The sequence below is a fragment of the Ranitomeya variabilis genome, chromosome 1 (assembly GCF_051348905.1).
Source record: "Ranitomeya variabilis isolate aRanVar5 chromosome 1, aRanVar5.hap1, whole genome shotgun sequence".
Taxonomy (NCBI): Eukaryota; Metazoa; Chordata; class Amphibia; order Anura; family Dendrobatidae; genus Ranitomeya; species Ranitomeya variabilis.
This window is the reverse complement of record NC_135232.1, coordinates 69623449-69649386: the sequence shown is the minus strand read 5'-3', so window position 1 is coordinate 69649386 and position 25938 is coordinate 69623449. Positions and strand designations below refer to the sequence as shown.

At 62.2% G+C, this 25938-nt stretch overlaps 27 non-coding genes across 27 annotated transcripts; all 27 read left to right on the top strand.

Annotated features, from left to right (window-relative positions):
* The first annotated feature begins 552 nt into the window (after window positions 1-552).
* LOC143801208 (U1 spliceosomal RNA) lies at window positions 553-716 on the top strand. The gene has a single exon (XR_013220837.1). It is a non-coding gene; the product is annotated as a U1 spliceosomal RNA (small nuclear RNA).
* A 796-nt stretch (window positions 717-1512) lies between these two features.
* LOC143801207 (U1 spliceosomal RNA) lies at window positions 1513-1676 on the top strand. Its single transcript, XR_013220836.1, has one exon. It is a non-coding gene; the product is annotated as a U1 spliceosomal RNA (small nuclear RNA).
* A 796-nt stretch (window positions 1677-2472) lies between these two features.
* LOC143801206 (U1 spliceosomal RNA) lies at window positions 2473-2636 on the top strand. Its single transcript, XR_013220835.1, has one exon. It is a non-coding gene; the product is annotated as a U1 spliceosomal RNA (small nuclear RNA).
* Window positions 2637-3432: 796 nt separating this feature from the next.
* On the top strand, window positions 3433-3596 carry LOC143801205 (U1 spliceosomal RNA). The gene has a single exon (XR_013220834.1). It is a non-coding gene; the product is annotated as a U1 spliceosomal RNA (small nuclear RNA).
* Window positions 3597-4392: 796 nt separating this feature from the next.
* LOC143801203 (U1 spliceosomal RNA) lies at window positions 4393-4556 on the top strand. Its single transcript, XR_013220833.1, has one exon. It is a non-coding gene; the product is annotated as a U1 spliceosomal RNA (small nuclear RNA).
* A 796-nt stretch (window positions 4557-5352) lies between these two features.
* LOC143801294 (U1 spliceosomal RNA) lies at window positions 5353-5516 on the top strand. Its single transcript, XR_013220908.1, has one exon. It is a non-coding gene; the product is annotated as a U1 spliceosomal RNA (small nuclear RNA).
* Window positions 5517-6312: 796 nt separating this feature from the next.
* LOC143801202 (U1 spliceosomal RNA) lies at window positions 6313-6476 on the top strand. The gene has a single exon (XR_013220832.1). It is a non-coding gene; the product is annotated as a U1 spliceosomal RNA (small nuclear RNA).
* A 796-nt stretch (window positions 6477-7272) lies between these two features.
* Window positions 7273-7436, top strand: LOC143801201 (U1 spliceosomal RNA). Its single transcript, XR_013220831.1, has one exon. It is a non-coding gene; the product is annotated as a U1 spliceosomal RNA (small nuclear RNA).
* Window positions 7437-8232: 796 nt separating this feature from the next.
* On the top strand, window positions 8233-8396 carry LOC143801200 (U1 spliceosomal RNA). Its single transcript, XR_013220830.1, has one exon. It is a non-coding gene; the product is annotated as a U1 spliceosomal RNA (small nuclear RNA).
* Window positions 8397-9192: 796 nt separating this feature from the next.
* Window positions 9193-9356, top strand: LOC143801199 (U1 spliceosomal RNA). The gene has a single exon (XR_013220829.1). It is a non-coding gene; the product is annotated as a U1 spliceosomal RNA (small nuclear RNA).
* A 796-nt stretch (window positions 9357-10152) lies between these two features.
* LOC143801198 (U1 spliceosomal RNA) lies at window positions 10153-10316 on the top strand. The gene has a single exon (XR_013220828.1). It is a non-coding gene; the product is annotated as a U1 spliceosomal RNA (small nuclear RNA).
* A 796-nt stretch (window positions 10317-11112) lies between these two features.
* Window positions 11113-11276, top strand: LOC143801197 (U1 spliceosomal RNA). Its single transcript, XR_013220827.1, has one exon. It is a non-coding gene; the product is annotated as a U1 spliceosomal RNA (small nuclear RNA).
* Window positions 11277-12072: 796 nt separating this feature from the next.
* Window positions 12073-12236, top strand: LOC143801196 (U1 spliceosomal RNA). Its single transcript, XR_013220826.1, has one exon. It is a non-coding gene; the product is annotated as a U1 spliceosomal RNA (small nuclear RNA).
* A 796-nt stretch (window positions 12237-13032) lies between these two features.
* On the top strand, window positions 13033-13196 carry LOC143801195 (U1 spliceosomal RNA). Its single transcript, XR_013220825.1, has one exon. It is a non-coding gene; the product is annotated as a U1 spliceosomal RNA (small nuclear RNA).
* Window positions 13197-13992: 796 nt separating this feature from the next.
* Window positions 13993-14156, top strand: LOC143801194 (U1 spliceosomal RNA). The gene has a single exon (XR_013220824.1). It is a non-coding gene; the product is annotated as a U1 spliceosomal RNA (small nuclear RNA).
* A 797-nt stretch (window positions 14157-14953) lies between these two features.
* On the top strand, window positions 14954-15117 carry LOC143801191 (U1 spliceosomal RNA). Its single transcript, XR_013220823.1, has one exon. It is a non-coding gene; the product is annotated as a U1 spliceosomal RNA (small nuclear RNA).
* Window positions 15118-15912: 795 nt separating this feature from the next.
* Window positions 15913-16076, top strand: LOC143801190 (U1 spliceosomal RNA). The gene has a single exon (XR_013220822.1). It is a non-coding gene; the product is annotated as a U1 spliceosomal RNA (small nuclear RNA).
* A 797-nt stretch (window positions 16077-16873) lies between these two features.
* On the top strand, window positions 16874-17037 carry LOC143801189 (U1 spliceosomal RNA). Its single transcript, XR_013220821.1, has one exon. It is a non-coding gene; the product is annotated as a U1 spliceosomal RNA (small nuclear RNA).
* A 796-nt stretch (window positions 17038-17833) lies between these two features.
* Window positions 17834-17997, top strand: LOC143801188 (U1 spliceosomal RNA). Its single transcript, XR_013220820.1, has one exon. It is a non-coding gene; the product is annotated as a U1 spliceosomal RNA (small nuclear RNA).
* A 796-nt stretch (window positions 17998-18793) lies between these two features.
* LOC143801187 (U1 spliceosomal RNA) lies at window positions 18794-18957 on the top strand. The gene has a single exon (XR_013220819.1). It is a non-coding gene; the product is annotated as a U1 spliceosomal RNA (small nuclear RNA).
* A 797-nt stretch (window positions 18958-19754) lies between these two features.
* Window positions 19755-19918, top strand: LOC143801186 (U1 spliceosomal RNA). Its single transcript, XR_013220818.1, has one exon. It is a non-coding gene; the product is annotated as a U1 spliceosomal RNA (small nuclear RNA).
* A 796-nt stretch (window positions 19919-20714) lies between these two features.
* On the top strand, window positions 20715-20878 carry LOC143801185 (U1 spliceosomal RNA). Its single transcript, XR_013220817.1, has one exon. It is a non-coding gene; the product is annotated as a U1 spliceosomal RNA (small nuclear RNA).
* A 797-nt stretch (window positions 20879-21675) lies between these two features.
* Window positions 21676-21839, top strand: LOC143801184 (U1 spliceosomal RNA). The gene has a single exon (XR_013220816.1). It is a non-coding gene; the product is annotated as a U1 spliceosomal RNA (small nuclear RNA).
* A 795-nt stretch (window positions 21840-22634) lies between these two features.
* Window positions 22635-22798, top strand: LOC143801183 (U1 spliceosomal RNA). The gene has a single exon (XR_013220815.1). It is a non-coding gene; the product is annotated as a U1 spliceosomal RNA (small nuclear RNA).
* A 797-nt stretch (window positions 22799-23595) lies between these two features.
* LOC143801182 (U1 spliceosomal RNA) lies at window positions 23596-23759 on the top strand. The gene has a single exon (XR_013220813.1). It is a non-coding gene; the product is annotated as a U1 spliceosomal RNA (small nuclear RNA).
* Window positions 23760-24554: 795 nt separating this feature from the next.
* LOC143801180 (U1 spliceosomal RNA) lies at window positions 24555-24718 on the top strand. Its single transcript, XR_013220812.1, has one exon. It is a non-coding gene; the product is annotated as a U1 spliceosomal RNA (small nuclear RNA).
* Window positions 24719-25514: 796 nt separating this feature from the next.
* Window positions 25515-25678, top strand: LOC143801179 (U1 spliceosomal RNA). Its single transcript, XR_013220811.1, has one exon. It is a non-coding gene; the product is annotated as a U1 spliceosomal RNA (small nuclear RNA).
* The last annotated feature ends 260 nt before the right edge of the window (window positions 25679-25938 follow it).

Below are 25938 nucleotides of genomic sequence, written 5' to 3'. Positions count from 1 at the left end.
GGTGACGACATGGCTTGCTCTGCTTGTCTGCAGGGGCAGGCAGGCCCGCCCGCTCGCTCACGGGAGGGCACCTGCAGCATCCCCATCTCGCAGCCTTCGGGCTGGAGCTGGACCTGTGAGTGGGCCGCTGGTGCGCGGCTATCTGCTGCGGTTTGGGCCTCCTGCCCTTGAGCCTCCCTCCAGCGTGCATCCTCTTGAGCGGAGATGAGCGAGTCACGAGAGGGTGCCGGCCGGCAGCTGGAGCTCGAGCTGTCTACAGCATGTTCTCAGGCCAGCGCAGCAGCGTGAGGCTGCTGGGGCGGAGCCAACGCTCCTCTATGCAAATGACTCAGGCTGCTGCTGTGCATCTTGGGCGGCTTTGGACTTGAGCTCGGCCTGCCCTGGGGGGGGGGGCGGAGTGGGCGTCGGGAGCGACCGGCGCCTCCCACTCGAGGAGCCTCCGTGCGGTCTGTGCCGAACGCCACCCCCGCCCCCTCCCTTTCGGGCCCGAGACTCCGCGATGTTGGGGAGCTGCGTCGGAGGGGCGCTCGTCGGGCCGGCGGGCCCCAACTCATACTTACCTGGCAGGGGAGATACCATGATCACTAAGGTGGTTCTCCCAGGGTGAGGCTCATCCATTGCACTCCGGGTGTGCTGACCCCTGCGATTTCCCCAAATGCGGGAAACTCGACTGCATAATTTGTGGTAGTGGGGGACTGCGTTCGCGCTTTCCCCTGATTTCCTATGGTCAAAGACAGAACACTAAAGATGCTCTGCTGAGCCAAAGTGAGACTTTGGAGAAGCTCAAAGCAGGCAGATGTGGCCTTTGGCTCCCCCTTGTGGGGGAAGGATGCCACCTTCCCTGTGTCGTGTCGCTGCTTTCTTGGTTTGTTTGAGGTTGTTGCCTTTGCTTGACACTTTGGCCCTTTTTTGGCCCCCTGGCTGGTGGGGAATGATCACCTCATTTGCATCTCATTGACTTGGTGACGACATGGCTTGCTCTGCTTGTCTGCAGGGGCAGGCAGGCCCGCCCGCTCGCTCACGGGAGGGCACCTGCAGCATCCCCATCTCGCAGCCTTCGGGCTGGAGCTGGACCTGTGAGTGGGCCGCTGGTGCGCGGCTATCTGCTGCGGTTTGGGCCTCCTGCCCTTGAGCCTCCCTCCAGCGTGCATCCTCTTGAGCGGAGATGAGCGAGTCACGAGAGGGTGCCGGCCGGCAGCTGGAGCTCGAGCTGTCTACAGCATGTTCTCAGGCCAGCGCAGCAGCGTGAGGCTGCTGGGGCGGAGCCAACGCTCCTCTATGCAAATGACTCAGGCTGCTGCTGTGCATCTTGGGCGGCTTTGGACTTGAGCTCGGCCTGCCCTGGGGGGGGGGCGGAGTGGGCGTCGGGAGCGACCGGCGCCTCCCACTCGAGGAGCCTCCGTGCGGTCTGTGCCGAACGCCACCCCCGCCCCCTCCCTTTCGGGCCCGAGACTCCGCGATGTTGGGGAGCTGCGTCGGAGGGGCGCTCGTCGGGCCGGCGGGCCCCAACTCATACTTACCTGGCAGGGGAGATACCATGATCACTAAGGTGGTTCTCCCAGGGTGAGGCTCATCCATTGCACTCCGGGTGTGCTGACCCCTGCGATTTCCCCAAATGCGGGAAACTCGACTGCATAATTTGTGGTAGTGGGGGACTGCGTTCGCGCTTTCCCCTGATTTCCTATGGTCAAAGACAGAACACTAAAGATGCTCTGCTGAGCCAAAGTGAGACTTTGGAGAAGCTCAAAGCAGGCAGATGTGGCCTTTGGCTCCCCCTTGTGGGGGAAGGATGCCACCTTCCCTGTGTCGTGTCGCTGCTTTCTTGGTTTGTTTGAGGTTGTTGCCTTTGCTTGACACTTTGGCCCTTTTTTGGCCCCCTGGCTGGTGGGGAATGATCACCTCATTTGCATCTCATTGACTTGGTGACGACATGGCTTGCTCTGCTTGTCTGCAGGGGCAGGCAGGCCCGCCCGCTCGCTCACGGGAGGGCACCTGCAGCATCCCCATCTCGCAGCCTTCGGGCTGGAGCTGGACCTGTGAGTGGGCCGCTGGTGCGCGGCTATCTGCTGCGGTTTGGGCCTCCTGCCCTTGAGCCTCCCTCCAGCGTGCATCCTCTTGAGCGGAGATGAGCGAGTCACGAGAGGGTGCCGGCCGGCAGCTGGAGCTCGAGCTGTCTACAGCATGTTCTCAGGCCAGCGCAGCAGCGTGAGGCTGCTGGGGCGGAGCCAACGCTCCTCTATGCAAATGACTCAGGCTGCTGCTGTGCATCTTGGGCGGCTTTGGACTTGAGCTCGGCCTGCCCTGGGGGGGGGGCGGAGTGGGCGTCGGGAGCGACCGGCGCCTCCCACTCGAGGAGCCTCCGTGCGGTCTGTGCCGAACGCCACCCCCGCCCCCTCCCTTTCGGGCCCGAGACTCCGCGATGTTGGGGAGCTGCGTCGGAGGGGCGCTCGTCGGGCCGGCGGGCCCCAACTCATACTTACCTGGCAGGGGAGATACCATGATCACTAAGGTGGTTCTCCCAGGGTGAGGCTCATCCATTGCACTCCGGGTGTGCTGACCCCTGCGATTTCCCCAAATGCGGGAAACTCGACTGCATAATTTGTGGTAGTGGGGGACTGCGTTCGCGCTTTCCCCTGATTTCCTATGGTCAAAGACAGAACACTAAAGATGCTCTGCTGAGCCAAAGTGAGACTTTGGAGAAGCTCAAAGCAGGCAGATGTGGCCTTTGGCTCCCCCTTGTGGGGGAAGGATGCCACCTTCCCTGTGTCGTGTCGCTGCTTTCTTGGTTTGTTTGAGGTTGTTGCCTTTGCTTGACACTTTGGCCCTTTTTTGGCCCCCTGGCTGGTGGGGAATGATCACCTCATTTGCATCTCATTGACTTGGTGACGACATGGCTTGCTCTGCTTGTCTGCAGGGGCAGGCAGGCCCGCCCGCTCGCTCACGGGAGGGCACCTGCAGCATCCCCATCTCGCAGCCTTCGGGCTGGAGCTGGACCTGTGAGTGGGCCGCTGGTGCGCGGCTATCTGCTGCGGTTTGGGCCTCCTGCCCTTGAGCCTCCCTCCAGCGTGCATCCTCTTGAGCGGAGATGAGCGAGTCACGAGAGGGTGCCGGCCGGCAGCTGGAGCTCGAGCTGTCTACAGCATGTTCTCAGGCCAGCGCAGCAGCGTGAGGCTGCTGGGGCGGAGCCAACGCTCCTCTATGCAAATGACTCAGGCTGCTGCTGTGCATCTTGGGCGGCTTTGGACTTGAGCTCGGCCTGCCCTGGGGGGGGGGCGGAGTGGGCGTCGGGAGCGACCGGCGCCTCCCACTCGAGGAGCCTCCGTGCGGTCTGTGCCGAACGCCACCCCCGCCCCCTCCCTTTCGGGCCCGAGACTCCGCGATGTTGGGGAGCTGCGTCGGAGGGGCGCTCGTCGGGCCGGCGGGCCCCAACTCATACTTACCTGGCAGGGGAGATACCATGATCACTAAGGTGGTTCTCCCAGGGTGAGGCTCATCCATTGCACTCCGGGTGTGCTGACCCCTGCGATTTCCCCAAATGCGGGAAACTCGACTGCATAATTTGTGGTAGTGGGGGACTGCGTTCGCGCTTTCCCCTGATTTCCTATGGTCAAAGACAGAACACTAAAGATGCTCTGCTGAGCCAAAGTGAGACTTTGGAGAAGCTCAAAGCAGGCAGATGTGGCCTTTGGCTCCCCCTTGTGGGGGAAGGATGCCACCTTCCCTGTGTCGTGTCGCTGCTTTCTTGGTTTGTTTGAGGTTGTTGCCTTTGCTTGACACTTTGGCCCTTTTTTGGCCCCCTGGCTGGTGGGGAATGATCACCTCATTTGCATCTCATTGACTTGGTGACGACATGGCTTGCTCTGCTTGTCTGCAGGGGCAGGCAGGCCCGCCCGCTCGCTCACGGGAGGGCACCTGCAGCATCCCCATCTCGCAGCCTTCGGGCTGGAGCTGGACCTGTGAGTGGGCCGCTGGTGCGCGGCTATCTGCTGCGGTTTGGGCCTCCTGCCCTTGAGCCTCCCTCCAGCGTGCATCCTCTTGAGCGGAGATGAGCGAGTCACGAGAGGGTGCCGGCCGGCAGCTGGAGCTCGAGCTGTCTACAGCATGTTCTCAGGCCAGCGCAGCAGCGTGAGGCTGCTGGGGCGGAGCCAACGCTCCTCTATGCAAATGACTCAGGCTGCTGCTGTGCATCTTGGGCGGCTTTGGACTTGAGCTCGGCCTGCCCTGGGGGGGGGGCGGAGTGGGCGTCGGGAGCGACCGGCGCCTCCCACTCGAGGAGCCTCCGTGCGGTCTGTGCCGAACGCCACCCCCGCCCCCTCCCTTTCGGGCCCGAGACTCCGCGATGTTGGGGAGCTGCGTCGGAGGGGCGCTCGTCGGGCCGGCGGGCCCCAACTCATACTTACCTGGCAGGGGAGATACCATGATCACTAAGGTGGTTCTCCCAGGGTGAGGCTCATCCATTGCACTCCGGGTGTGCTGACCCCTGCGATTTCCCCAAATGCGGGAAACTCGACTGCATAATTTGTGGTAGTGGGGGACTGCGTTCGCGCTTTCCCCTGATTTCCTATGGTCAAAGACAGAACACTAAAGATGCTCTGCTGAGCCAAAGTGAGACTTTGGAGAAGCTCAAAGCAGGCAGATGTGGCCTTTGGCTCCCCCTTGTGGGGGAAGGATGCCACCTTCCCTGTGTCGTGTCGCTGCTTTCTTGGTTTGTTTGAGGTTGTTGCCTTTGCTTGACACTTTGGCCCTTTTTTGGCCCCCTGGCTGGTGGGGAATGATCACCTCATTTGCATCTCATTGACTTGGTGACGACATGGCTTGCTCTGCTTGTCTGCAGGGGCAGGCAGGCCCGCCCGCTCGCTCACGGGAGGGCACCTGCAGCATCCCCATCTCGCAGCCTTCGGGCTGGAGCTGGACCTGTGAGTGGGCCGCTGGTGCGCGGCTATCTGCTGCGGTTTGGGCCTCCTGCCCTTGAGCCTCCCTCCAGCGTGCATCCTCTTGAGCGGAGATGAGCGAGTCACGAGAGGGTGCCGGCCGGCAGCTGGAGCTCGAGCTGTCTACAGCATGTTCTCAGGCCAGCGCAGCAGCGTGAGGCTGCTGGGGCGGAGCCAACGCTCCTCTATGCAAATGACTCAGGCTGCTGCTGTGCATCTTGGGCGGCTTTGGACTTGAGCTCGGCCTGCCCTGGGGGGGGGGCGGAGTGGGCGTCGGGAGCGACCGGCGCCTCCCACTCGAGGAGCCTCCGTGCGGTCTGTGCCGAACGCCACCCCCGCCCCCTCCCTTTCGGGCCCGAGACTCCGCGATGTTGGGGAGCTGCGTCGGAGGGGCGCTCGTCGGGCCGGCGGGCCCCAACTCATACTTACCTGGCAGGGGAGATACCATGATCACTAAGGTGGTTCTCCCAGGGTGAGGCTCATCCATTGCACTCCGGGTGTGCTGACCCCTGCGATTTCCCCAAATGCGGGAAACTCAACTGCATAATTTGTGGTAGTGGGGGACTGCGTTCGCGCTTTCCCCTGATTTCCTATGGTCAAAGACAGAACACTAAAGATGCTCTGCTGAGCCAAAGTGAGACTTTGGAGAAGCTCAAAGCAGGCAGATGTGGCCTTTGGCTCCCCCTTGTGGGGGAAGGATGCCACCTTCCCTGTGTCGTGTCGCTGCTTTCTTGGTTTGTTTGAGGTTGTTGCCTTTGCTTGACACTTTGGCCCTTTTTTGGCCCCCTGGCTGGTGGGGAATGATCACCTCATTTGCATCTCATTGACTTGGTGACGACATGGCTTGCTCTGCTTGTCTGCAGGGGCAGGCAGGCCCGCCCGCTCGCTCACGGGAGGGCACCTGCAGCATCCCCATCTCGCAGCCTTCGGGCTGGAGCTGGACCTGTGAGTGGGCCGCTGGTGCGCGGCTATCTGCTGCGGTTTGGGCCTCCTGCCCTTGAGCCTCCCTCCAGCGTGCATCCTCTTGAGCGGAGATGAGCGAGTCACGAGAGGGTGCCGGCCGGCAGCTGGAGCTCGAGCTGTCTACAGCATGTTCTCAGGCCAGCGCAGCAGCGTGAGGCTGCTGGGGCGGAGCCAACGCTCCTCTATGCAAATGACTCAGGCTGCTGCTGTGCATCTTGGGCGGCTTTGGACTTGAGCTCGGCCTGCCCTGGGGGGGGGGCGGAGTGGGCGTCGGGAGCGACCGGCGCCTCCCACTCGAGGAGCCTCCGTGCGGTCTGTGCCGAACGCCACCCCCGCCCCCTCCCTTTCGGGCCCGAGACTCCGCGATGTTGGGGAGCTGCGTCGGAGGGGCGCTCGTCGGGCCGGCGGGCCCCAACTCATACTTACCTGGCAGGGGAGATACCATGATCACTAAGGTGGTTCTCCCAGGGTGAGGCTCATCCATTGCACTCCGGGTGTGCTGACCCCTGCGATTTCCCCAAATGCGGGAAACTCGACTGCATAATTTGTGGTAGTGGGGGACTGCGTTCGCGCTTTCCCCTGATTTCCTATGGTCAAAGACAGAACACTAAAGATGCTCTGCTGAGCCAAAGTGAGACTTTGGAGAAGCTCAAAGCAGGCAGATGTGGCCTTTGGCTCCCCCTTGTGGGGGAAGGATGCCACCTTCCCTGTGTCGTGTCGCTGCTTTCTTGGTTTGTTTGAGGTTGTTGCCTTTGCTTGACACTTTGGCCCTTTTTTGGCCCCCTGGCTGGTGGGGAATGATCACCTCATTTGCATCTCATTGACTTGGTGACGACATGGCTTGCTCTGCTTGTCTGCAGGGGCAGGCAGGCCCGCCCGCTCGCTCACGGGAGGGCACCTGCAGCATCCCCATCTCGCAGCCTTCGGGCTGGAGCTGGACCTGTGAGTGGGCCGCTGGTGCGCGGCTATCTGCTGCGGTTTGGGCCTCCTGCCCTTGAGCCTCCCTCCAGCGTGCATCCTCTTGAGCGGAGATGAGCGAGTCACGAGAGGGTGCCGGCCGGCAGCTGGAGCTCGAGCTGTCTACAGCATGTTCTCAGGCCAGCGCAGCAGCGTGAGGCTGCTGGGGCGGAGCCAACGCTCCTCTATGCAAATGACTCAGGCTGCTGCTGTGCATCTTGGGCGGCTTTGGACTTGAGCTCGGCCTGCCCTGGGGGGGGGGCGGAGTGGGCGTCGGGAGCGACCGGCGCCTCCCACTCGAGGAGCCTCCGTGCGGTCTGTGCCGAACGCCACCCCCGCCCCCTCCCTTTCGGGCCCGAGACTCCGCGATGTTGGGGAGCTGCGTCGGAGGGGCGCTCGTCGGGCCGGCGGGCCCCAACTCATACTTACCTGGCAGGGGAGATACCATGATCACTAAGGTGGTTCTCCCAGGGTGAGGCTCATCCATTGCACTCCGGGTGTGCTGACCCCTGCGATTTCCCCAAATGCGGGAAACTCGACTGCATAATTTGTGGTAGTGGGGGACTGCGTTCGCGCTTTCCCCTGATTTCCTATGGTCAAAGACAGAACACTAAAGATGCTCTGCTGAGCCAAAGTGAGACTTTGGAGAAGCTCAAAGCAGGCAGATGTGGCCTTTGGCTCCCCCTTGTGGGGGAAGGATGCCACCTTCCCTGTGTCGTGTCGCTGCTTTCTTGGTTTGTTTGAGGTTGTTGCCTTTGCTTGACACTTTGGCCCTTTTTTGGCCCCCTGGCTGGTGGGGAATGATCACCTCATTTGCATCTCATTGACTTGGTGACGACATGGCTTGCTCTGCTTGTCTGCAGGGGCAGGCAGGCCCGCCCGCTCGCTCACGGGAGGGCACCTGCAGCATCCCCATCTCGCAGCCTTCGGGCTGGAGCTGGACCTGTGAGTGGGCCGCTGGTGCGCGGCTATCTGCTGCGGTTTGGGCCTCCTGCCCTTGAGCCTCCCTCCAGCGTGCATCCTCTTGAGCGGAGATGAGCGAGTCACGAGAGGGTGCCGGCCGGCAGCTGGAGCTCGAGCTGTCTACAGCATGTTCTCAGGCCAGCGCAGCAGCGTGAGGCTGCTGGGGCGGAGCCAACGCTCCTCTATGCAAATGACTCAGGCTGCTGCTGTGCATCTTGGGCGGCTTTGGACTTGAGCTCGGCCTGCCCTGGGGGGGGGGCGGAGTGGGCGTCGGGAGCGACCGGCGCCTCCCACTCGAGGAGCCTCCGTGCGGTCTGTGCCGAACGCCACCCCCGCCCCCTCCCTTTCGGGCCCGAGACTCCGCGATGTTGGGGAGCTGCGTCGGAGGGGCGCTCGTCGGGCCGGCGGGCCCCAACTCATACTTACCTGGCAGGGGAGATACCATGATCACTAAGGTGGTTCTCCCAGGGTGAGGCTCATCCATTGCACTCCGGGTGTGCTGACCCCTGCGATTTCCCCAAATGCGGGAAACTCGACTGCATAATTTGTGGTAGTGGGGGACTGCGTTCGCGCTTTCCCCTGATTTCCTATGGTCAAAGACAGAACACTAAAGATGCTCTGCTGAGCCAAAGTGAGACTTTGGAGAAGCTCAAAGCAGGCAGATGTGGCCTTTGGCTCCCCCTTGTGGGGGAAGGATGCCACCTTCCCTGTGTCGTGTCGCTGCTTTCTTGGTTTGTTTGAGGTTGTTGCCTTTGCTTGACACTTTGGCCCTTTTTTGGCCCCCTGGCTGGTGGGGAATGATCACCTCATTTGCATCTCATTGACTTGGTGACGACATGGCTTGCTCTGCTTGTCTGCAGGGGCAGGCAGGCCCGCCCGCTCGCTCACGGGAGGGCACCTGCAGCATCCCCATCTCGCAGCCTTCGGGCTGGAGCTGGACCTGTGAGTGGGCCGCTGGTGCGCGGCTATCTGCTGCGGTTTGGGCCTCCTGCCCTTGAGCCTCCCTCCAGCGTGCATCCTCTTGAGCGGAGATGAGCGAGTCACGAGAGGGTGCCGGCCGGCAGCTGGAGCTCGAGCTGTCTACAGCATGTTCTCAGGCCAGCGCAGCAGCGTGAGGCTGCTGGGGCGGAGCCAACGCTCCTCTATGCAAATGACTCAGGCTGCTGCTGTGCATCTTGGGCGGCTTTGGACTTGAGCTCGGCCTGCCCTGGGGGGGGGGCGGAGTGGGCGTCGGGAGCGACCGGCGCCTCCCACTCGAGGAGCCTCCGTGCGGTCTGTGCCGAACGCCACCCCCGCCCCCTCCCTTTCGGGCCCGAGACTCCGCGATGTTGGGGAGCTGCGTCGGAGGGGCGCTCGTCGGGCCGGCGGGCCCCAACTCATACTTACCTGGCAGGGGAGATACCATGATCACTAAGGTGGTTCTCCCAGGGTGAGGCTCATCCATTGCACTCCGGGTGTGCTGACCCCTGCGATTTCCCCAAATGCGGGAAACTCGACTGCATAATTTGTGGTAGTGGGGGACTGCGTTCGCGCTTTCCCCTGATTTCCTATGGTCAAAGACAGAACACTAAAGATGCTCTGCTGAGCCAAAGTGAGACTTTGGAGAAGCTCAAAGCAGGCAGATGTGGCCTTTGGCTCCCCCTTGTGGGGGAAGGATGCCACCTTCCCTGTGTCGTGTCGCTGCTTTCTTGGTTTGTTTGAGGTTGTTGCCTTTGCTTGACACTTTGGCCCTTTTTTGGCCCCCTGGCTGGTGGGGAATGATCACCTCATTTGCATCTCATTGACTTGGTGACGACATGGCTTGCTCTGCTTGTCTGCAGGGGCAGGCAGGCCCGCCCGCTCGCTCACGGGAGGGCACCTGCAGCATCCCCATCTCGCAGCCTTCGGGCTGGAGCTGGACCTGTGAGTGGGCCGCTGGTGCGCGGCTATCTGCTGCGGTTTGGGCCTCCTGCCCTTGAGCCTCCCTCCAGCGTGCATCCTCTTGAGCGGAGATGAGCGAGTCACGAGAGGGTGCCGGCCGGCAGCTGGAGCTCGAGCTGTCTACAGCATGTTCTCAGGCCAGCGCAGCAGCGTGAGGCTGCTGGGGCGGAGCCAACGCTCCTCTATGCAAATGACTCAGGCTGCTGCTGTGCATCTTGGGCGGCTTTGGACTTGAGCTCGGCCTGCCCTGGGGGGGGGGCGGAGTGGGCGTCGGGAGCGACCGGCGCCTCCCACTCGAGGAGCCTCCGTGCGGTCTGTGCCGAACGCCACCCCCGCCCCCTCCCTTTCGGGCCCGAGACTCCGCGATGTTGGGGAGCTGCGTCGGAGGGGCGCTCGTCGGGCCGGCGGGCCCCAACTCATACTTACCTGGCAGGGGAGATACCATGATCACTAAGGTGGTTCTCCCAGGGTGAGGCTCATCCATTGCACTCCGGGTGTGCTGACCCCTGCGATTTCCCCAAATGCGGGAAACTCGACTGCATAATTTGTGGTAGTGGGGGACTGCGTTCGCGCTTTCCCCTGATTTCCTATGGTCAAAGACAGAACACTAAAGATGCTCTGCTGAGCCAAAGTGAGACTTTGGAGAAGCTCAAAGCAGGCAGATGTGGCCTTTGGCTCCCCCTTGTGGGGGAAGGATGCCACCTTCCCTGTGTCGTGTCGCTGCTTTCTTGGTTTGTTTGAGGTTGTTGCCTTTGCTTGACACTTTGGCCCTTTTTTGGCCCCCTGGCTGGTGGGGAATGATCACCTCATTTGCATCTCATTGACTTGGTGACGACATGGCTTGCTCTGCTTGTCTGCAGGGGCAGGCAGGCCCGCCCGCTCGCTCACGGGAGGGCACCTGCAGCATCCCCATCTCGCAGCCTTCGGGCTGGAGCTGGACCTGTGAGTGGGCCGCTGGTGCGCGGCTATCTGCTGCGGTTTGGGCCTCCTGCCCTTGAGCCTCCCTCCAGCGTGCATCCTCTTGAGCGGAGATGAGCGAGTCACGAGAGGGTGCCGGCCGGCAGCTGGAGCTCGAGCTGTCTACAGCATGTTCTCAGGCCAGCGCAGCAGCGTGAGGCTGCTGGGGCGGAGCCAACGCTCCTCTATGCAAATGACTCAGGCTGCTGCTGTGCATCTTGGGCGGCTTTGGACTTGAGCTCGGCCTGCCCTGGGGGGGGGGCGGAGTGGGCGTCGGGAGCGACCGGCGCCTCCCACTCGAGGAGCCTCCGTGCGGTCTGTGCCGAACGCCACCCCCGCCCCCTCCCTTTCGGGCCCGAGACTCCGCGATGTTGGGGAGCTGCGTCGGAGGGGCGCTCGTCGGGCCGGCGGGCCCCAACTCATACTTACCTGGCAGGGGAGATACCATGATCACTAAGGTGGTTCTCCCAGGGTGAGGCTCATCCATTGCACTCCGGGTGTGCTGACCCCTGCGATTTCCCCAAATGCGGGAAACTCGACTGCATAATTTGTGGTAGTGGGGGACTGCGTTCGCGCTTTCCCCTGATTTCCTATGGTCAAAGACAGAACACTAAAGATGCTCTGCTGAGCCAAAGTGAGACTTTGGAGAAGCTCAAAGCAGGCAGATGTGGCCTTTGGCTCCCCCTTGTGGGGGAAGGATGCCACCTTCCCTGTGTCGTGTCGCTGCTTTCTTGGTTTGTTTGAGGTTGTTGCCTTTGCTTGACACTTTGGCCCTTTTTTGGCCCCCTGGCTGGTGGGGAATGATCACCTCATTTGCATCTCATTGACTTGGTGACGACATGGCTTGCTCTGCTTGTCTGCAGGGGCAGGCAGGCCCGCCCGCTCGCTCACGGGAGGGCACCTGCAGCATCCCCATCTCGCAGCCTTCGGGCTGGAGCTGGACCTGTGAGTGGGCCGCTGGTGCGCGGCTATCTGCTGCGGTTTGGGCCTCCTGCCCTTGAGCCTCCCTCCAGCGTGCATCCTCTTGAGCGGAGATGAGCGAGTCACGAGAGGGTGCCGGCCGGCAGCTGGAGCTCGAGCTGTCTACAGCATGTTCTCAGGCCAGCGCAGCAGCGTGAGGCTGCTGGGGCGGAGCCAACGCTCCTCTATGCAAATGACTCAGGCTGCTGCTGTGCATCTTGGGCGGCTTTGGACTTGAGCTCGGCCTGCCCTGGGGGGGGGGCGGAGTGGGCGTCGGGAGCGACCGGCGCCTCCCACTCGAGGAGCCTCCGTGCGGTCTGTGCCGAACGCCACCCCCGCCCCCTCCCTTTCGGGCCCGAGACTCCGCGATGTTGGGGAGCTGCGTCGGAGGGGCGCTCGTCGGGCCGGCGGGCCCCAACTCATACTTACCTGGCAGGGGAGATACCATGATCACTAAGGTGGTTCTCCCAGGGTGAGGCTCATCCATTGCACTCCGGGTGTGCTGACCCCTGCGATTTCCCCAAATGCGGGAAACTCGACTGCATAATTTGTGGTAGTGGGGGACTGCGTTCGCGCTTTCCCCTGATTTCCTATGGTCAAAGACAGAACACTAAAGATGCTCTGCTGAGCCAAAGTGAGACTTTGGAGAAGCTCAAAGCAGGCAGATGTGGCCTTTGGCTCCCCCTTGTGGGGGAAGGATGCCACCTTCCCTGTGTCGTGTCGCTGCTTTCTTGGTTTGTTTGAGGTTGTTGCCTTTGCTTGACACTTTGGCCCTTTTTTGGCCCCCTGGCTGGTGGGGAATGATCACCTCATTTGCATCTCATTGACTTGGTGACGACATGGCTTGCTCTGCTTGTCTGCAGGGGCAGGCAGGCCCGCCCGCTCGCTCACGGGAGGGCACCTGCAGCATCCCCATCTCGCAGCCTTCGGGCTGGAGCTGGACCTGTGAGTGGGCCGCTGGTGCGCGGCTATCTGCTGCGGTTTGGGCCTCCTGCCCTTGAGCCTCCCTCCAGCGTGCATCCTCTTGAGCGGAGATGAGCGAGTCACGAGAGGGTGCCGGCCGGCAGCTGGAGCTCGAGCTGTCTACAGCATGTTCTCAGGCCAGCGCAGCAGCGTGAGGCTGCTGGGGCGGAGCCAACGCTCCTCTATGCAAATGACTCAGGCTGCTGCTGTGCATCTTGGGCGGCTTTGGACTTGAGCTCGGCCTGCCCTGGGGGGGGGGCGGAGTGGGCGTCGGGAGCGACCGGCGCCTCCCACTCGAGGAGCCTCCGTGCGGTCTGTGCCGAACGCCACCCCCGCCCCCTCCCTTTCGGGCCCGAGACTCCGCGATGTTGGGGAGCTGCGTCGGAGGGGCGCTCGTCGGGCCGGCGGGCCCCAACTCATACTTACCTGGCAGGGGAGATACCATGATCACTAAGGTGGTTCTCCCAGGGTGAGGCTCATCCATTGCACTCCGGGTGTGCTGACCCCTGCGATTTCCCCAAATGCGGGAAACTCGACTGCATAATTTGTGGTAGTGGGGGACTGCGTTCGCGCTTTCCCCTGATTTCCTATGGTCAAAGACAGAACACTAAAGATGCTCTGCTGAGCCAAAGTGAGACTTTGGAGAAGCTCAAAGCAGGCAGATGTGGCCTTTGGCTCCCCCTTGTGGGGGAAGGATGCCACCTTCCCTGTGTCGTGTCGCTGCTTTCTTGGTTTGTTTGAGGTTGTTGCCTTTGCTTGACACTTTGGCCCTTTTTTGGCCCCCTGGCTGGTGGGGAATGATCACCTCATTTGCATCTCATTGACTTGGTGACGACATGGCTTGCTCTGCTTGTCTGCAGGGGCAGGCAGGCCCGCCCGCTCGCTCACGGGAGGGCACCTGCAGCATCCCCATCTCGCAGCCTTCGGGCTGGAGCTGGACCTGTGAGTGGGCCGCTGGTGCGCGGCTATCTGCTGCGGTTTGGGCCTCCTGCCCTTGAGCCTCCCTCCAGCGTGCATCCTCTTGAGCGGAGATGAGCGAGTCACGAGAGGGTGCCGGCCGGCAGCTGGAGCTCGAGCTGTCTACAGCATGTTCTCAGGCCAGCGCAGCAGCGTGAGGCTGCTGGGGCGGAGCCAACGCTCCTCTATGCAAATGACTCAGGCTGCTGCTGTGCATCTTGGGCGGCTTTGGACTTGAGCTCGGCCTGCCCTGGGGGGGGGGCGGAGTGGGCGTCGGGAGCGACCGGCGCCTCCCACTCGAGGAGCCTCCGTGCGGTCTGTGCCGAACGCCACCCCCGCCCCCTCCCTTTCGGGCCCGAGACTCCGCGATGTTGGGGAGCTGCGTCGGAGGGGCGCTCGTCGGGCCGGCGGGCCCCAACTCATACTTACCTGGCAGGGGAGATACCATGATCACTAAGGTGGTTCTCCCAGGGTGAGGCTCATCCATTGCACTCCGGGTGTGCTGACCCCTGCGATTTCCCCAAATGCGGGAAACTCGACTGCATAATTTGTGGTAGTGGGGGACTGCGTTCGCGCTTTCCCCTGATTTCCTATGGTCAAAGACAGAACACTAAAGATGCTGTGCTGAGCCAAAGTGAGACTTTGGAGAAGCTCAAAGCAGGCAGATGTGGCCTTTGGCTCCCCCTTGTGGGGGAAGGATGCCACCTTCCCTGTGTCGTGTCGCTGCTTTCTTGGTTTGTTTGAGGTTGTTGCCTTTGCTTGACACTTTGGCCCTTTTTTGGCCCCCTGGCTGGTGGGGAATGATCACCTCATTTGCATCTCATTGACTTGGTGACGACATGGCTTGCTCTGCTTGTCTGCAGGGGCAGGCAGGCCCGCCCGCTCGCTCACGGGAGGGCACCTGCAGCATCCCCATCTCGCAGCCTTCGGGCTGGAGCTGGACCTGTGAGTGGGCCGCTGGTGCGCGGCTATCTGCTGCGGTTTGGGCCTCCTGCCCTTGAGCCTCCCTCCAGCGTGCATCCTCTTGAGCGGAGATGAGCGAGTCACGAGAGGGTGCCGGCCGGCAGCTGGAGCTCGAGCTGTCTACAGCATGTTCTCAGGCCAGCGCAGCAGCGTGAGGCTGCTGGGGCGGAGCCAACGCTCCTCTATGCAAATGACTCAGGCTGCTGCTGTGCATCTTGGGCGGCTTTGGACTTGAGCTCGGCCTGCCCTGGGGGGGGGGGCGGAGTGGGCGTCGGGAGCGACCGGCGCCTCCCACTCGAGGAGCCTCCGTGCGGTCTGTGCCGAACGCCACCCCCGCCCCCTCCCTTTCGGGCCCGAGACTCCGCGATGTTGGGGAGCTGCGTCGGAGGGGCGCTCGTCGGGCCGGCGGGCCCCAACTCATACTTACCTGGCAGGGGAGATACCATGATCACTAAGGTGGTTCTCCCAGGGTGAGGCTCATCCATTGCACTCCGGGTGTGCTGACCCCTGCGATTTCCCCAAATGCGGGAAACTCGACTGCATAATTTGTGGTAGTGGGGGACTGCGTTCGCGCTTTCCCCTGATTTCCTATGGTCAAAGACAGAACACTAAAGATGCTCTGCTGAGCCAAAGTGAGACTTTGGAGAAGCTCAAAGCAGGCAGATGTGGCCTTTGGCTCCCCCTTGTGGGGGAAGGATGCCACCTTCCCTGTGTCGTGTCGCTGCTTTCTTGGTTTGTTTGAGGTTGTTGCCTTTGCTTGACACTTTGGCCCTTTTTTGGCCCCCTGGCTGGTGGGGAATGATCACCTCATTTGCATCTCATTGACTTGGTGACGACATGGCTTGCTCTGCTTGTCTGCAGGGGCAGGCAGGCCCGCCCGCTCGCTCACGGGAGGGCACCTGCAGCATCCCCATCTCGCAGCCTTCGGGCTGGAGCTGGACCTGTGAGTGGGCCGCTGGTGCGCGGCTATCTGCTGCGGTTTGGGCCTCCTGCCCTTGAGCCTCCCTCCAGCGTGCATCCTCTTGAGCGGAGATGAGCGAGTCACGAGAGGGTGCCGGCCGGCAGCTGGAGCTCGAGCTGTCTACAGCATGTTCTCAGGCCAGCGCAGCAGCGTGAGGCTGCTGGGGCGGAGCCAACGCTCCTCTATGCAAATGACTCAGGCTGCTGCTGTGCATCTTGGGCGGCTTTGGACTTGAGCTCGGCCTGCCCTGGGGGGGGGCGGAGTGGGCGTCGGGAGCGACCGGCGCCTCCCACTCGAGGAGCCTCCGTGCGGTCTGTGCCGAACGCCACCCCCGCCCCCTCCCTTTCGGGCCCGAGACTCCGCGATGTTGGGGAGCTGCGTCGGAGGGGCGCTCGTCGGGCCGGCGGGCCCCAACTCATACTTACCTGGCAGGGGAGATACCATGATCACTAAGGTGGTTCTCCCAGGGTGAGGCTCATCCATTGCACTCCGGGTGTGCTGACCCCTGCGATTTCCCCAAATGCGGGAAACTCGACTGCATAATTTGTGGTAGTGGGGGACTGCGTTCGCGCTTTCCCCTGATTTCCTATGGTCAAAGACAGAACACTAAAGATGCTCTGCTGAGCCAAAGTGAGACTTTGGAGAAGCTCAAAGCAGGCAGATGTGGCCTTTGGCTCCCCCTTGTGGGGGAAGGATGCCACCTTCCCTGTGTCGTGTCGCTGCTTTCTTGGTTTGTTTGAGGTTGTTGCCTTTGCTTGACACTTTGGCCCTTTTTTGGCCCCCTGGCTGGTGGGGAATGATCACCTCATTTGCATCTCATTGACTTGGTGACGACATGGCTTGCTCTGCTTGTCTGCAGGGGCAGGCAGGCCCGCCCGCTCGCTCACGGGAGGGCACCTGCAGCATCCCCATCTCGCAGCCTTCGGGCTGGAGCTGGACCTGTGAGTGGGCCGCTGGTGCGCGGCTATCTGCTGCGGTTTGGGCCTCCTGCCCTTGAGCCTCCCTCCAGCGTGCATCCTCTTGAGCGGAGATGAGCGAGTCACGAGAGGGTGCCGGCCGGCAGCTGGAGCTCGAGCTGTCTACAGCATGTTCTCAGGCCAGCGCAGCAGCGTGAGGCTGCTGGGGCGGAGCCAACGCTCCTCTATGCAAATGACTCAGGCTGCTGCTGTGCATCTTGGGCGGCTTTGGACTTGAGCTCGGCCTGCCCTGGGGGGGGGGGCGGAGTGGGCGTCGGGAGCGACCGGCGCCTCCCACTCGAGGAGCCTCCGTGCGGTCTGTGCCGAACGCCACCCCCGCCCCCTCCCTTTCGGGCCCGAGACTCCGCGATGTTGGGGAGCTGCGTCGGAGGGGCGCTCGTCGGGCCGGCGGGCCCCAACTCATACTTACCTGGCAGGGGAGATACCATGATCACTAAGGTGGTTCTCCCAGGGTGAGGCTCATCCATTGCACTCCGGGTGTGCTGACCCCTGCGATTTCCCCAAATGCGGGAAACTCGACTGCATAATTTGTGGTAGTGGGGGACTGCGTTCGCGCTTTCCCCTGATTTCCTATGGTCAAAGACAGAACACTAAAGATGCTCTGCTGAGCCAAAGTGAGACTTTGGAGAAGCTCAAAGCAGGCAGATGTGGCCTTTGGCTCCCCCTTGTGGGGGAAGGATGCCACCTTCCCTGTGTCGTGTCGCTGCTTTCTTGGTTTGTTTGAGGTTGTTGCCTTTGCTTGACACTTTGGCCCTTTTTTGGCCCCCTGGCTGGTGGGGAATGATCACCTCATTTGCATCTCATTGACTTGGTGACGACATGGCTTGCTCTGCTTGTCTGCAGGGGCAGGCAGGCCCGCCCGCTCGCTCACGGGAGGGCACCTGCAGCATCCCCATCTCGCAGCCTTCGGGCTGGAGCTGGACCTGTGAGTGGGCCGCTGGTGCGCGGCTATCTGCTGCGGTTTGGGCCTCCTGCCCTTGAGCCTCCCTCCAGCGTGCATCCTCTTGAGCGGAGATGAGCGAGTCACGAGAGGGTGCCGGCCGGCAGCTGGAGCTCGAGCTGTCTACAGCATGTTCTCAGGCCAGCGCAGCAGCGTGAGGCTGCTGGGGCGGAGCCAACGCTCCTCTATGCAAATGACTCAGGCTGCTGCTGTGCATCTTGGGCGGCTTTGGACTTGAGCTCGGCCTGCCCTGGGGGGGGGGCGGAGTGGGCGTCGGGAGCGACCGGCGCCTCCCACTCGAGGAGCCTCCGTGCGGTCTGTGCCGAACGCCACCCCCGCCCCCTCCCTTTCGGGCCCGAGACTCCGCGATGTTGGGGAGCTGCGTCGGAGGGGCGCTCGTCGGGCCGGCGGGCCCCAACTCATACTTACCTGGCAGGGGAGATACCATGATCACTAAGGTGGTTCTCCCAGGGTGAGGCTCATCCATTGCACTCCGGGTGTGCTGACCCCTGCGATTTCCCCAAATGCGGGAAACTCGACTGCATAATTTGTGGTAGTGGGGGACTGCGTTCGCGCTTTCCCCTGATTTCCTATGGTCAAAGACAGAACACTAAAGATGCTCTGCTGAGCCAAAGTGAGACTTTGGAGAAGCTCAAAGCAGGCAGATGTGGCCTTTGGCTCCCCCTTGTGGGGGAAGGATGCCACCTTCCCTGTGTCGTGTCGCTGCTTTCTTGGTTTGTTTGAGGTTGTTGCCTTTGCTTGACACTTTGGCCCTTTTTTGGCCCCCTGGCTGGTGGGGAATGATCACCTCATTTGCATCTCATTGACTTGGTGACGACATGGCTTGCTCTGCTTGTCTGCAGGGGCAGGCAGGCCCGCCCGCTCGCTCACGGGAGGGCACCTGCAGCATCCCCATCTCGCAGCCTTCGGGCTGGAGCTGGACCTGTGAGTGGGCCGCTGGTGCGCGGCTATCTGCTGCGGTTTGGGCCTCCTGCCCTTGAGCCTCCCTCCAGCGTGCATCCTCTTGAGCGGAGATGAGCGAGTCACGAGAGGGTGCCGGCCGGCAGCTGGAGCTCGAGCTGTCTACAGCATGTTCTCAGGCCAGCGCAGCAGCGTGAGGCTGCTGGGGCGGAGCCAACGCTCCTCTATGCAAATGACTCAGGCTGCTGCTGTGCATCTTGGGCGGCTTTGGACTTGAGCTCGGCCTGCCCTGGGGGGGGGGCGGAGTGGGCGTCGGGAGCGACCGGCGCCTCCCACTCGAGGAGCCTCCGTGCGGTCTGTGCCGAACGCCACCCCCGCCCCCTCCCTTTCGGGCCCGAGACTCCGCGATGTTGGGGAGCTGCGTCGGAGGGGCGCTCGTCGGGCCGGCGGGCCCCAACTCATACTTACCTGGCAGGGGAGATACCATGATCACTAAGGTGGTTCTCCCAGGGTGAGGCTCATCCATTGCACTCCGGGTGTGCTGACCCCTGCGATTTCCCCAAATGCGGGAAACTCGACTGCATAATTTGTGGTAGTGGGGGACTGCGTTCGCGCTTTCCCCTGATTTCCTATGGTCAAAGACAGAACACTAAAGATGCTCTGCTGAGCCAAAGTGAGACTTTGGAGAAGCTCAAAGCAGGCAGATGTGGCCTTTGGCTCCCCCTTGTGGGGGAAGGATGCCACCTTCCCTGTGTCGTGTCGCTGCTTTCTTGGTTTGTTTGAGGTTGTTGCCTTTGCTTGACACTTTGGCCCTTTTTTGGCCCCCTGGCTGGTGGGGAATGATCACCTCATTTGCATCTCATTGACTTGGTGACGACATGGCTTGCTCTGCTTGTCTGCAGGGGCAGGCAGGCCCGCCCGCTCGCTCACGGGAGGGCACCTGCAGCATCCCCATCTCGCAGCCTTCGGGCTGGAGCTGGACCTGTGAGTGGGCCGCTGGTGCGCGGCTATCTGCTGCGGTTTGGGCCTCCTGCCCTTGAGCCTCCCTCCAGCGTGCATCCTCTTGAGCGGAGATGAGCGAGTCACGAGAGGGTGCCGGCCGGCAGCTGGAGCTCGAGCTGTCTACAGCATGTTCTCAGGCCAGCGCAGCAGCGTGAGGCTGCTGGGGCGGAGCCAACGCTCCTCTATGCAAATGACTCAGGCTGCTGCTGTGCATCTTGGGCGGCTTTGGACTTGAGCTCGGCCTGCCCTGGGGGGGGGGGCGGAGTGGGCGTCGGGAGCGACCGGCGCCTCCCACTCGAGGAGCCTCCGTGCGGTCTGTGCCGAACGCCACCCCCGCCCCCTCCCTTTCGGGCCCGAGACTCCGCGATGTTGGGGAGCTGCGTCGGAGGGGCGCTCGTCGGGCCGGCGGGCCCCAACTCATACTTACCTGGCAGGGGAGATACCATGATCACTAAGGTGGTTCTCCCAGGGTGAGGCTCATCCATTGCACTCCGGGTGTGCTGACCCCTGCGATTTCCCCAAATGCGGGAAACTCGACTGCATAATTTGTGGTAGTGGGGGACTGCGTTCGCGCTTTCCCCTGATTTCCTATGGTCAAAGACAGAACACTAAAGATGCTCTGCTGAGCCAAAGTGAGACTTTGGAGAAGCTCAAAGCAGGCAGATGTGGCCTTTGGCTCCCCCTTGTGGGGGAAGGATGCCACCTTCCCTGTGTCGTGTCGCTGCTTTCTTGGTTTGTTTGAGGTTGTTGCCTTTGCTTGACACTTTGGCCCTTTTTTGGCCCCCTGGCTGGTGGGGAATGATCACCTCATTTGCATCTCATTGACTTGGTGACGACATGGCTTGCTCTGCTTGTCTGCAGGGGCAGGCAGGCCCGCCCGCTCGCTCACGGGAGGGCACCTGCAGCATCCCCATCTCGCAGCCTTCGGGCTGGAGCTGGACCTGTGAGTGGGCCGCTGGTGCGCGGCTATCTGCTGCGGTTTGGGCCTCCTGCCCTTGAGCCTCCCTCCAGCGTGCATCCTCTTGAGCGGAGATGAGCGAGTCACGAGAGGGTGCCGGCCGGCAGCTGGAGCTCGAGCTGTCTACAGCATGTTCTCAGGCCAGCGCAGCAGCGTGAGGCTGCTGGGGCGGAGCCAACGCTCCTCTATGCAAATGACTCAGGCTGCTGCTGTGCATCTTGGGCGGCTTTGGACTTGAGCTCGGCCTGCCCTGGGGGGGGGGCGGAGTGGGCGTCGGGAGCGACCGGCGCCTCCCACTCGAGGAGCCTCCGTGCGGTCTGTGCCGAACGCCACCCCCGCCCCCTCCCTTTCGGGCCCGAGACTCCGCGATGTTGGGGAGCTGCGTCGGAGGGGCGCTCGTCGGGCCGGCGGGCCCCAACTCATACTTACCTGGCAGGGGAGATACCATGATCACTAAGGTGGTTCTCCCAGGGTGAGGCTCATCCATTGCACTCCGGGTGTGCTGACCCCTGCGATTTCCCCAAATGCGGGAAACTCGACTGCATAATTTGTGGTAGTGGGGGACTGCGTTCGCGCTTTCCCCTGATTTCCTATGGTCAAAGACAGAACACTAAAGATGCTCTGCTGAGCCAAAGTGAGACTTTGGAGAAGCTCAAAGCAGGCAGATGTGGCCTTTGGCTCCCCCTTGTGGGGGAAGGATGCCACCTTCCCTGTGTCGTGTCGCTGCTTTCTTGGTTTGTTTGAGGTTGTTGCCTTTGCTTGACACTTTGGCCCTTTTTTGGCCCCCTGGCTGGTGGGGAATGATCACCTCATTTGCATCTCATTGACTTGGTGACGACATGGCTTGCTCTGCTTGTCTGCAGGGGCAGGCAGGCCCGCCCGCTCGCTCACGGGAGGGCACCTGCAGCATCCCCATCTCGCAGCCTTCGGGCTGGAGCTGGACCTGTGAGTGGGCCGCTGGTGCGCGGCTATCTGCTGCGGTTTGGGCCTCCTGCCCTTGAGCCTCCCTCCAGCGTGCATCCTCTTGAGCGGAGATGAGCGAGTCACGAGAGGGTGCCGGCCGGCAGCTGGAGCTCGAGCTGTCTACAGCATGTTCTCAGGCCAGCGCAGCAGCGTGAGGCTGCTGGGGCGGAGCCAACGCTCCTCTATGCAAATGACTCAGGCTGCTGCTGTGCATCTTGGGCGGCTTTGGACTTGAGCTCGGCCTGCCCTGGGGGGGGGGGCGGAGTGGGCGTCGGGAGCGACCGGCGCCTCCCACTCGAGGAGCCTCCGTGCGGTCTGTGCCGAACGCCACCCCCGCCCCCTCCCTTTCGGGCCCGAGACTCCGCGATGTTGGGGAGCTGCGTCGGAGGGGCGCTCGTCGGGCCGGCGGGCCCCAACTCATACTTACCTGGCAGGGGAGATACCATGATCACTAAGGTGGTTCTCCCAGGGTGAGGCTCATCCATTGCACTCCGGGTGTGCTGACCCCTGCGATTTCCCCAAATGCGGGAAACTCGACTGCATAATTTGTGGTAGTGGGGGACTGCGTTCGCGCTTTCCCCTGATTTCCTATGGTCAAAGACAGAACACTAAAGATGCTCTGCTGAGCCAAAGTGAGACTTTGGAGAAGCTCAAAGCAGGCAGATGTGGCCTTTGGCTCCCCCTTGTGGGGGAAGGATGCCACCTTCCCTGTGTCGTGTCGCTGCTTTCTTGGTTTGTTTGAGGTTGTTGCCTTTGCTTGACACTTTGGCCCTTTTTTGGCCCCCTGGCTGGTGGGGAATGATCACCTCATTTGCATCTCATTGACTTGGTGACGACATGGCTTGCTCTGCTTGTCTGCAGGGGCAGGCAGGCCCGCCCGCTCGCTCACGGGAGGGCACCTGCAGCATCCCCATCTCGCAGCCTTCGGGCTGGAGCTGGACCTGTGAGTGGGCCGCTGGTGCGCGGCTATCTGCTGCGGTTTGGGCCTCCTGCCCTTGAGCCTCCCTCCAGCGTGCATCCTCTTGAGCGGAGATGAGCGAGTCACGAGAGGGTGCCGGCCGGCAGCTGGAGCTCGAGCTGTCTACAGCATGTTCTCAGGCCAGCGCAGCAGCGTGAGGCTGCTGGGGCGGAGCCAACGCTCCTCTATGCAAATGACTCAGGCTGCTGCTGTGCATCTTGGGCGGCTTTGGACTTGAGCTCGGCCTGCCCTGGGGGGGGGCGGAGTGGGCGTCGGGAGCGACCGGCGCCTCCCACTCGAGGAGCCTCCGTGCGGTCTGTGCCGAACGCCACCCCCGCCCCCTCCCTTTCGGGCCCGAGACTCCGCGATGTTGGGGAGCTGCGTCGGAGGGGCGCTCGTCGGGCCGGCGGGCCCCAACTCATACTTACCTGGCAGGGGAGATACCATGATCACTAAGGTGGTTCTCCCAGGGTGAGGCTCATCCATTGCACTCCGGGTGTGCTGACCCCTGCGATTTCCCCAAATGCGGGAAACTCGACTGCATAATTTGTGGTAGTGGGGGACTGCGTTCGCGCTTTCCCCTGATTTCCTATGGTCAAAGACAGAACACTAAAGATGCTCTGCTGAGCCAAAGTGAGACTTTGGAGAAGCTCAAAGCAGGCAGATGTGGCCTTTGGCTCCCCCTTGTGGGGGAAGGATGCCACCTTCCCTGTGTCGTGTCGCTGCTTTCTTGGTTTGTTTGAGGTTGTTGCCTTTGCTTGACACTTTGGCCCTTTTTTGGCCCCCTGGCTGGTGGGGAATGATCACCTCATTTGCATCTCATTGACTTGGTGACGACATGGCTTGCTCTGCTTGTCTGCAGGGGCAGGCAGGCCCGCCCGCTCGCTCACGGGAGGGCACCTGCAGCATCCCCATCTCGCAGCCTTCGGGCTGGAGCTGGACCTGTGAGTGGGCCGCTGGTGCGCGGCTATCTGCTGCGGTTTGGGCCTCCTGCCCTTGAGCCTCCCTCCAGCGTGCATCCTCTTGAGCGGAGATGAGCGAGTCACGAGAGGGTGCCGGCCGGCAGCTGGAGCTCGAGCTGTCTACAGCATGTTCTCAGGCCAGCGCAGCAGCGTGAGGCTGCTGGGGCGGAGCCAACGCTCCTCTATGCAAATGACTCAGGCTGCTGCTGTGCATCTTGGGCGGCTTTGGACTTGAGCTCGGCCTGCCCTGGGGGGGGGGGCGGAGTGGGCGTCGGGAGCGACCGGCGCCTCCCACTCGAGGAGCCTCCGTGCGGTCTGTGCCGAACGCCACCCCCGCCCCCTCCCTTTCGGGCCCGAGACTCCGCGATGTTGGGGAGCTGCGTCGGAGGGGCGCTCGTCGGGCCGGCGGGCCCCAACTCATACTTACCTGGCAGGGGAGATACCATGATCACTAAGGTGGTTCTCCCAGGGTGAGGCTCATCCATTGCACTCCGGGTGTGCTGACCCCTGCGATTTCCCCAAATGCGGGAAACTCGACTGCATAATTTGTGGTAGTGGGGGACTGCGTTCGCGCTTTCCCCTGATTTCCTATGGTCAAAGACAGAACACTAAAGATGCTCTGCTGAGCCAAAGTGAGACTTTGGAGAAGCTCAAAGCAGGCAGATGTGGCCTTTGGCTCCCCCTTGTGGGGGAAGGATGCCACCTTCCCTGTGTCGTGTCGCTGCTTTCTTGGTTTGTTTGAGGTTGTTGCCTTTGCTTGACACTTTGGCCCTTTTTTGGCCCCCTGGCTGGTGGGGAATGATCACCTCATTTGCATCTCATTGACTTGGTGACGACATGGCTTGCTCTGCTTGTCTGCAGGGGCAGGCAGGCCCGCCCGCTCGCTCACGGGAGGGCACCTGCAGCATCCCCATCTCGCAGCCTTCGGGCTGGAGCTGGACCTGTGAGTGGGCCGCTGGTGCGCGGCTATCTGCTGCGGTTTGGGCCTCCTGCCCTTGAGCCTCCCTCCAGCGTGCATCCTCTTGAGCGGAGATGAGCGAGTCACGAGAGGGTGCCGGCCGGCAGCTGGAGCTCGAGCTGTCTACAGCATGTTCTCAGGCCAGCGCAGCAGCGTGAGGCTGCTGGGGCGGAGCCAACGCTCCTCTATGCAAATGACTCAGGCTGCTGCTGTGCATCTTGGGCGGCTTTGGACTTGAGCTCGGCCTGCCCTGGGGGGGGGCGGAGTGGGCGTCGGGAGCGACCGGCGCCTCCCACTCGAGGAGCCTCCGTGCGGTCTGTGCCGAACGCCACCCCCGCCCCCTCCCTTTCGGGCCCGAGACTCCGCGATGTTGGGGAGCTGCGTCGGAGGGGCGCTCGTCGGGCCGGCGGGCCCCAACTCATACTTACCTGGCAGGGGAGATACCATGATCACTAAGGTGGTTCTCCCAGGGTGAGGCTCATCCATTGCACTCCGGGTGTGCTGACCCCTGCGATTTCCCCAAATGCGGGAAACTCGACTGCATAATTTGTGGTAGTGGGGGACTGCGTTCGCGCTTTCCCCTGATTTCCTATGGTCAAAGACAGAACACTAAAGATGCTCTGCTGAGCCAAAGTGAGACTTTGGAGAAGCTCAAAGCAGGCAGATGTGGCCTTTGGCTCCCCCTTGTGGGGGAAGGATGCCACCTTCCCTGTGTCGTGTCGCTGCTTTCTTGGTTTGTTTGAGGTTGTTGCCTTTGCTTGACACTTTGGCCCTTTTTTGGCCCCCTGGCTGGTGGGGAATGATCACCTCATTTGCATCTCATTGACTTGGTGACGACATGGCTTGCTCTGCTTGTCTGCAGGGGCAGGCAGGCCCGCCCGCTCGCTCACGGGAGGGCACCTGCAGCATCCCCATCTCGCAGCCTTCGGGCTGGAGCTGGACCTGTGAGTGGGCCGCTGGTGCGCGGCTATCTGCTGCGGTTTGGGCCTCCTGCCCTTGAGCCTCCCTCCAGCGTGCATCCTCTTGAGCGGAGATGAGCGAGTCACGAGAGGGTGCCGGCCGGCAGCTGGAGCTCGAGCTGTCTACAGCATGTTCTCAGGCCAGCGCAGCAGCGTGAGGCTGCTGGGGCGGAGCCAACGCTCCTCTATGCAAATGACTCAGGCTGCTGCTGTGCATCTTGGGCGGCTTTGGACTTGAGCTCGGCCTGCCCTGGGGGGGGGGCGGAGTGGGCGTCGGGAGCGACCGGCGCCTCCCACTCGAGGAGCCTCCGTGCGGTCTGTGCCGAACGCCACCCCCGCCCCCTCCCTTTCGGGCCCGAGACTCCGCGATGTTGGGGAGCTGCGTCGGAGGGGCGCTCGTCGGGCCGGCGGGCCCCAACTCATACTTACCTGGCAGGGGAGATACCATGATCACTAAGGTGGTTCTCCCAGGGTGAGGCTCATCCATTGCACTCCGGGTGTGCTGACCCCTGCGATTTCCCCAAATGCGGGAAACTCGACTGCATAATTTGTGGTAGTGGGGGACTGCGTTCGCGCTTTCCCCTGATTTCCTATGGTCAAAGACAGAACACTAAAGATGCTCTGCTGAGCCAAAGTGAGACTTTGGAGAAGCTCAAAGCAGGCAGATGTGGCCTTTGGCTCCCCCTTGTGGGGGAAGGATGCCACCTTCCCTGTGTCGTGTCGCTGCTTTCTTGGTTTGTTTGAGGTTGTTGCCTTTGCTTGACACTTTGGCCCTTTTTTGGCCCCCTGGCTGGTGGGGAATGATCACCTCATTTGCATCTCATTGACTTGGTGACGACATGGCT